General features: G+C 40.4%; 1 pseudogene across 1 annotated transcript; it reads left to right on the forward strand.

Moving 5' to 3' along the window:
• The first annotated feature begins 3478 nt into the window (after window positions 1-3478).
• On the forward strand, window positions 3479-7484 carry LOC118154523 (melanoma inhibitory activity protein 2 pseudogene; annotated as a pseudogene). The gene is made up of 2 exons (XR_013519305.1): window positions 3479-3551; window positions 3800-7484. The product of XR_013519305.1 is annotated as a melanoma inhibitory activity protein 2 pseudogene (transcript).
• Window positions 7485-8491: the final 1007 nt, after the last annotated feature.

Consider the following 8491-nt stretch of genomic DNA (forward strand, 5'->3'; position numbering starts at 1 on the left):
ATAGTGCTTCAGGATCCTGATTTCAATTCTCTTGGATGTATACACCCAGAAGTGGGATTGCTAGGTCACAAGGTAGTTCTAGTTTTAATTTTTGGAGGAGGCTCTGTACTGTTTTCCATCATGGCTGCATCATTCTCTACTTTCCCACAACACAGTAAAAATGGTTTCAATTTCTCAATGTTCTCACCAACACCCGTGACATTGTTTGGCTCTGTGTCCCTATCCAAATCTCATCTTGTAGCTCCCATAATTCTCATGTATGGTGGGAGGCACCCAGTGGGAGATAATTGAATCATGGTGGTGGGTTTTTCCCACACTGTTCTCATGACAGTGAATAAGTGTCATGAAATCTGATGGTTTTTAAAAAGCAAGTTTTCCTGCACAAGTTCTCTCTTCTCTTGTTTGCTGCCATGTGAGATGTGTCTTTCACCTTCTGCCATGATTGCGAGTCCTCCCCAGCAATGTAGAAAACTGTGAGTCCATTAAACCTCCTTCTTTTGTAAATTGCCCAGTCTCAGCTATGTCTTTATCAGCAGTGTGAAAAGGGACTAATACAACTTGTTACCATTTGGCTTTTTTCTTGATAATAGCCTTCCTAACAAGTGATATCTCATTGTGATTTTGATCTGCATTTTCCTGATGGTTAGTGATATTGAGCACCCTTTCATATACCCACTGGCTGTTTGTGTGTCTTCTCTGTAAAAATGTCTATTTTTATAGACAGCAGGCACTACATTTACCATCAGAAATCTTCATTTTGTATTTTTCTTTAAAATTCTTATTTTTATTAAAATTGCATGTATTTAAGGTGTGTGATGTGATGTTTTGAGATACATATACACAGTTAACTGAATACTACAGGGAAGCTTCTTAATGTATTCCTGTCCTCACACAATTACCATTTTTTTGTGGTAAGAGCAGTTACAATCTGCTCTCTTAGCAAATGTCAGGAAAGGTTATTAAGATTTATGCCTGTGTTTTCTTTTAGGAGTTTTATAGTTTTATCTCTTGTGTTTAGGTCTTTAATCAATTTGGAGTCAATCTTTGTATATAGTATAGAGTAGGGGGTCCAAATTAATTTTTAAAGATAGATATCCAGTTTTCCTACCACAACTTGTTTAAAAAGATTTGTTAAAGAAGGGTGCCAAGATGAGTCTTATCCAGCAGAGAGAAGGGAGTGCTAAAAAAGATGTTAAAAAAAAAAACCCTTAAAATGTGAAAATTCAATTTCCACAACACATGGATTCTTAAAACAGGCAACTTAAAAATCCCCACCAAGCAGAAGATAAATGAAAATGAAACTGAAATAAGAATCTGAATGATGTTTACTTGGGGTTTATCAAAGAGCCAAAGGGGGAAAAAATTGAAAAGAACAAGAAATAGGGACATCCAAGGAGCCAAAATTACATATGTAGGAGAAAAAAATATTAAAATTGAAACAATTAAATATCTTGGAAATGACAAATATGGTCAATATAATTAAAATTACAAAGAAATCATTAGACTAATGAAAGTGAGAATGCATAAGTATGATGCTAATTCGTTCATAAGAAATTAATAAGTTAGAGACAGTAAGATATAAAAAACATGAGAACACTTGTGAAACTTGGAGGATAAATGAATAGACGTAACAGGATTTTAGGTAATAAATGTTGACAAATGGCCAAGAAGAGAAAGAGGGTAGAAAAGTAACACTCAAAGAGATAATGACACAGAGTTTACTAGAAATGAAGAAAGAACTGTCTCTAGATGGGAAATTAGCTGTAAGTGTTGATAATAATAAAATTAAGTCAGCTACCAAAGTAAAACTGCAGAACATCATGAAAAAGGGAAAAGCTTAAGATGCTACCTGAAGTAGTAGACAGCATCTACAGAGGGAAGACAGTGGTATCTGAGCAAACTTCTCATCAGCAACAAGAGTAAAATCTTCAGACTACTATGGTCATAAGTAATTGTATAACTGGCTAAACTATTAAAGATGGAGGGAAATGATGATTGTTTTAGAAATCTAAAGGCAGTAACGGTATTATCTGTATATTCTCACTAATAAAAAGAATGTAAAAAAATGGAACAGTTTCAAACTTAGAATAGTGGCTTCAGATGCCTGAAATTCAAGTTAATGAATTTTACTTTTTACGTTGTAACTCTTGAGTTTTATCAAACAATATGCTTATTTTGTAGGATGCATTCTGATGTTTTGTTTTAGCTAAACATATCATAGAGATTTTTTTAAAAAAAACAAACATTGCTTAATGTACATTCAAATGGTGTTCCTGCATTCAGTGGCCAGTTAAGAAACGTGATTAGGCTGAAGGCAGTGGCTCATGCCTATAATCCTGGAACTCAGGGAGCCGAGGTGGGCGGATCACTTGAGGCCAGGAGTTTGAGAGCAGCCTGGCCAAAATGGCAAAACGCTGTCTTTATTAAAATTCACAAATTAGCCAGGCATGTTGGTGCATGCTGTAATCCCAGCTACTCAGAGGCTGAGACATGAGAATCAGATAAACCTGGGAGCCATAGGTTGCAGTGAGCCAAGATTGCACCCACTACACTCCAGCCTGAGTGACAAAGCGAAACTCTGTTAAAAAAAAAAGTGATTTTTTAAAAGCTACTCTTTAGTAATGAAAACAAAATATGCACAAAACATCAACATAGAAAATTACAAAATGTTTGTGAAGGACACAAAAGATAATCTTAAAGGGGGAAAATGTTACCTTCATGATGAAAAAAAAGATATTTGTCCCAAATCACCTGCAAATATAACGCAATTCAAAATACCGAAATGTCTCAGTGTGGTGGCACACACCTGTAGTCCTAGCTACTTGGAAGGCTGAGGTGGGAGGAGCTCTTGAGTCCAGGGTTTTGAGGCTGTAGTGAGCTATGCACCACTGCACTCTAGCCTGGGTGACAGAGTGAGACCCTGTTTCTAAAAACAAACAAAAAATAGCCAAAATGATTTTTTAAATGAAACTTCACATGTTGATAGTAGAATTCACATAGAAGAGCAAAACGTCAATAATGGCCAAGGCAATTTTGAAGAATCATAAATTTTATCTCTCCTTGACAAATCTTTTATTATTAAAAAGCTAAAGTAATTAACACAATATGGCATTACCAATTAAAAAAAAGTTTAATAAGGATCAGGCCTGGACCTGCACCACCTCAAGATGTAAAGTGTAGCAAGGGGGTCGGGGTGGGCAGCGTGGGCCTGTAAGGCCTGTGGGTGTCTGCATCCCCCAGCTCCCCCCGCAGCCGGTTCCACAGTGATCTGCTCCAGTTGCCCCGTGTGGATTCAGGTTCCAGACTGAAGGCTACCTGTTCTCCAGTGCCCTCCACTGCCCCCGCCCCTGTCCACAGCTCCCCCCACAGCCCGTTCCGCAGTGGTCTGCTCCAGTTCCAGACTGAAGGCTACTCATTCTATGTGCTCATTGGTTACTGTGGCGACCACCACAACAGCCTTGGTGCTGTGTAGGAGCCTGGAGCTACTCCTCAGCCCTAGTTGGGGCTGGTCATGGAGAAGCTACACAGGATCGTGGCAGCACTGCTGGAAAGTATGGTATCAAATTCTAATGGTTTTCCATGGGAATTAGTGATATGGGCAGGTGTTATTGGACTTTTTGCTATTCCCCTTTTTTTGTGGAGAAGTTTTAGATCAGTCAGGAGTTGGCTATATGTGGGGAGAGAGAAAAAGCTTGCTGTAATGCTTTGTGAGCAAATTAAAGAAAAATGTAAACTACTTGAAAAATTAAGTTTTCTACAAAAAAGCTATGAAGGCTATGAAAGAGAGTTATCTTTACAGGACGTCAGCTTTGAGAAGGAAGCAGCAGAAGCACAAAGTTTGGAGGCAACCTGTGAAAAGCTAAGCAGGTCCATTTCTGAAATACAGGATGAAATATCACATCTAAAAAAAGAGTTAAAAGAAGAGAAATACAAACATTCTAGACAACATCCATTGATGGTGGATACTTCAGAAATTAGACAGTCTCTAGAAGATCTGTCAAAATCCCTCAAATCACAACTAGCTGAAGCCAAAATGCCCTTGAACATATTTCAAATGAATGGTGAACAACTGAAGACAGAGATAAAAGATGCTTTGAATGAAAATTCTCAACTTCAGGAAAGCCAGAAACATCTTTTGCAAGAAGCTGAAGTAGGGAAAGAACAAGTGAGTGAACTTAATAAACAGAAAATAATATTTGAAGACTCCAAAGTACACGCAGAACAAGTTCTAAATGACAAAGACGATCACATCAAGACGCTGACTGAACACTTGCTGAAGATGAAAGATTGGGCTGCTGTGCTTGGAGAAGACATGATGGATGATCATAACTCGAAAGTAGAAATGAAGAGTGAATCAGAAAACGGCGCTTCCTTAGCTAATCCTCGGAAAGGAGCTTTGAAGAAACTGATGCATGCTGCTGAGTTAAATGCTTCTTTCAAAAGTCTAGAAGGAGAAAGAAATGAAATTTACATTCAGCTGTCCGAAACTGAGAAAACAGAGAAGCAGCTTATGGGGCATATTAAACATCTTCAGTCTGAACAAGCATCTTTGCAGTCAGAAAACACAGATTTTGAAAGTGAGAATCAGAAGCTTCAACAGAAACTTCAAGTAATGACTGAATTACATGAAGAAACGACAATGAGACTTTACAAAACATTCACTGTAGAGGAAAATTACCAGTTAGAGAGACAAGAGAAACTTTCTAAACAAGACGAAAAGGTCAACTCTACCACTGACCAGCTGGACGAGTATAGAAAGCAAGCCCAACATCTTGAAGAGGAGTTGGAAAGAATGATTCTTTCTTATCAAGAGCAGATTTTACTCCTTAAGAAAAAAGCACATGACAATTGGTTGGCAGCTCGGACTGCTGAAATAAACCTCGACCGATTAAGGAAAGAAAATGCTAAGTACAGACGAAAATTAACTGACACAGAGATGAAATTTAAATTTTTACACAAAGATCCTGCTGCAGTTGATGTTCCAAACACAGGATTTGGCAGAAAGCATTACACGTATGTTACCGATATGAGAAGAGGAGCTCCTTTCCCCCCACCTCCTCCAGGAACCCTGTTTGGAGTTTCTCCACATGATTTTTCACCAAGCGATTTCCCAGGTCCACCATATGCTCCATTTGCAGTGAGGAATGCCTATACACCCAGGGGTTTTCCTCCAAATCTTCCACCAAGACCTGGATTTTTTCCCCCAACCCCCAAATATTGAAGGTAAAAAGCAAGTTCTTTGCAGGATTGATTCCATCTTCTAATGACCCTGCTACTGAACAAAAATAATTCTGATTGATCTGAGTTCCCTTCAAGACACTTCTGCCTCCCGATAAGCCTACTATTGAACATCCAAAACGACAAGACAACCGGCAGTCCTTGTATTCTTCTCCAAAGTAGTTGTTACTGACCTTGAGTCTCCATCAAGATGGATTCCAACTTAGAGCGAGCCTGCCACTGAACATCTGACATCACAACAACAAAGCCAGTGGTCTTTGTGTTTTCCTCCCAAGTAGATGTGACTGATCTCAAGTCCCCATCAGGGTTTACTCTGCCTGCAAGTGAATCTGCCACTGAACATCCGATACCACAGCAATAAAATTGGTGTTATTGGTGTTCTCCACCCAAGTAGTTGTGACTGATCTGGAGTCCCCATTAGGGATGACTCTGCCTTCAAGTGAGCCTACTACTGAACATCTGGCACCACAGCAAGAAAGCTGGCTGTCTTTGTGTTCTCTTCCCAAGTACTTTTCACAGATCTCGAGTACCCATCATGGTTCACTTTGCCTTCAAGTGAGCCTCCCACCCAATGAATGTCCGACAGCACAGAAAGAAAACTGGCATTCTTTGCATTCCCCTCCAAGTATTTGTGACTGATCTCGAGTCCCTGTCATGGTCGATTCCGCCTTCACGTAAGTCTGCCACTGAACATCTGACACCACAGCAATACAGTTGGTGGTCTTTGTGTTGTCCTCCCAAGTACTTTGCGCAGATCTTGAGTATGCGTCATGGTTCACAATGCTTTCAAGTGAGCCTCCCACTCAATGAACATCCGCCTCCACAGCAAGAAAGCTGGTAGTCTTTATATTCTCCTCCCAAGTATTTGTGACTGATCTCAAGTCCCCGTTAGGGATAACTCTGCCTTCAAGTGAGCCTGCTCCTGAACATCCGGCACCACAGCAAGAAAGCTGGTGGTCCAAGTAGTTGTGACTGATTTGGAGTCCCCATCAGGTTGATTCCACCTTCAAGTGAGCCTGCCACTGAACATCCAGCACTACAGCAATAAAGCTGGCAGTCTTTGTGTTCTCCTCCCACGTAGTTGTGACTGATCTCGAGTCCACGTCAGGGTTGACTCTGCCTTCAAGTAAGCCTGCCACTGACCATCTGGCACCACAGCAGTAAAGCTGGTGTTCTTTGTGTTCTCCTCTCAAGTGGTTGTGACTGATCTCGAGTCCCCGTCAGGGTTGACTCTGCCTTCAAGTGAGCCTACCACTGAACATCCAGCACCACAGCAAGAAAGCTGGTGGTCTTTGTGTTCTCCTCCCAAGTAGTTGTGACTGATCTCTAGTCCCTGTCAGGGTTGTCTCTGCCTTTAAATGACCCTGCCACTGAACATTTGGCACCACAGCAAGAAAGCTTGTGGTCTTTGTATTCTCCCCCTAACTATTTATGACTGATCTCGAGTCCCCGTCAGGGTTGACTCCACCTTCAAGTGAGCCTACCACTGAACATCCAGCACCACAGCAAGAAAGCTGGCGGTCTTTGTGTTCTCCTCGCACGTAGTTGTGACTGATCTCGAGTCCACGTCAGGGTTGACTCTGCCTTCACGTGACCCTGCCACTGAACACCTGGCATCACAGCAATAAAGCCAGCGGTGTTTGTGTCTCCCAAGTAGTTGTGACTGATCTGGACTCCCCGTCGGGGTTGATTCCACTTTCAGTGAGCCTGCCACTGAATATCCTGCACCACAACAAGAAAGCTGCAGTCTTTGTGTTCTCCTCCCAAGTAGTTGTGACTGATGTCATGTCCCCTTCAGGGTTGACTCTGCCTTCAAGTAAGCCTGCCACTGACCATCTGGCACCACAGCAGTAAAGCTGGTGTTCTTTGTGTTCTCCTCCCAAGTAGTTGTGACTGATCTCTAGTCCCTGTCAGGGTTGACTCTGCCTTTAAATGACCCTGCCACTGAACATTTGGCACCACAGCAAGAAAGCTTGTGGTCTTTGTGTTCTCCCCCTAACTATTTATGACTGATCTCGAGTCCCCGTCAGGGTTGACTCCACCTTCAAGTGAGCCTACCACTGAACATCCAGCACCACAGCAAGAAAGCTGGTGGTCTTTGTGTTCTCCTCCCAAGTAGTTGTGACTGATCTCGAGTCCCCATCAGGGTTGGCTCTGCCTTTAAGTGAGCCTGCCACTGAACATCCAGTCCTACAGCAAGAAAGCTGATAGTATTTATTTCCTTACTGACTGTGTTTGTAGACAAATGTGAATGTAACTTTATGCTTAATGAAATAAATTTCTGTTGGTTAAAAAAGTAAAAGAGACTCTTTCTCCAATTAAATTGTCTTAGAACCCTTGTCAAAAATCAATTGACATCTGAATTCTCAGTTCTGGTCCATTGACTTATATGTCTCTTCCATGCCGGTACATAGAGTCTTCATTAATGTTGACTGTTGTAAAATTTGAAATCTAGAAGTGGGAGTACTCTACTTTGCTCTTCTTTATACAAAATGGCTTTGGTAATTCTGAATCCTTTCTATTTCCATATAATTTTAGAGTCATTTTGGTTTCTGGGAACAAAAGCAATTTGAATTGTGATAGAAATTGAATTGAATCTATAGATCAACTTAGGGAATACTGCCATCTTGATTATATTAAGGTTTTCAATGAATTTTAAGTACTGCCATCTTGATAATACTGTGTTCTTCTCATAGTAAAGAACATGTGGTGTACTTCCATTTGTTCAGGTTCTCCTAAATTTCTTCCAATACTCTTACTGTTTTCAGAATATATCTTGTGCTTCATTTCTTGGAGTTACTACTAGCATTTCTTTATTTTTGATGCTGTTGTAAATGAAATTGTTTTCTTAATATCATTTCCAGAATGTTCATTTCTAGGGAATAAAACTACAATTGCTTTTTATATATCTAGTTGTGGGTTGGTATCTATGGGGAATTGGTTCTCTCAGACCCCCACAGATATCAAAGGTTGCACAGACTCAAGTCCTGCAGTTGGCTCTTTGGAACTCATATATACAAAACATCAGCCCACTATCCACAGGTTTCACATCCATTGAATTCTGCATTTTGATCTGCATTTGGTTTCAGAGGTAGAACCTTTGGATATCAAAGGGTGATTGTATTTGTATATTGAGAGATAACGGACATTCCATTAAGACTCCAACATACTAATTCATTTCACAACGATACTGATGTGAAAATACAAGAGATACTCATTCTGATTGTTAATTGGTAGACTATTTGGATAAAGC

Source organism: Callithrix jacchus, chromosome 6 (assembly GCF_049354715.1).
Source record: "Callithrix jacchus isolate 240 chromosome 6, calJac240_pri, whole genome shotgun sequence".
NCBI lineage: Eukaryota > Metazoa > Chordata > Mammalia > Primates > Cebidae > Callithrix > Callithrix jacchus.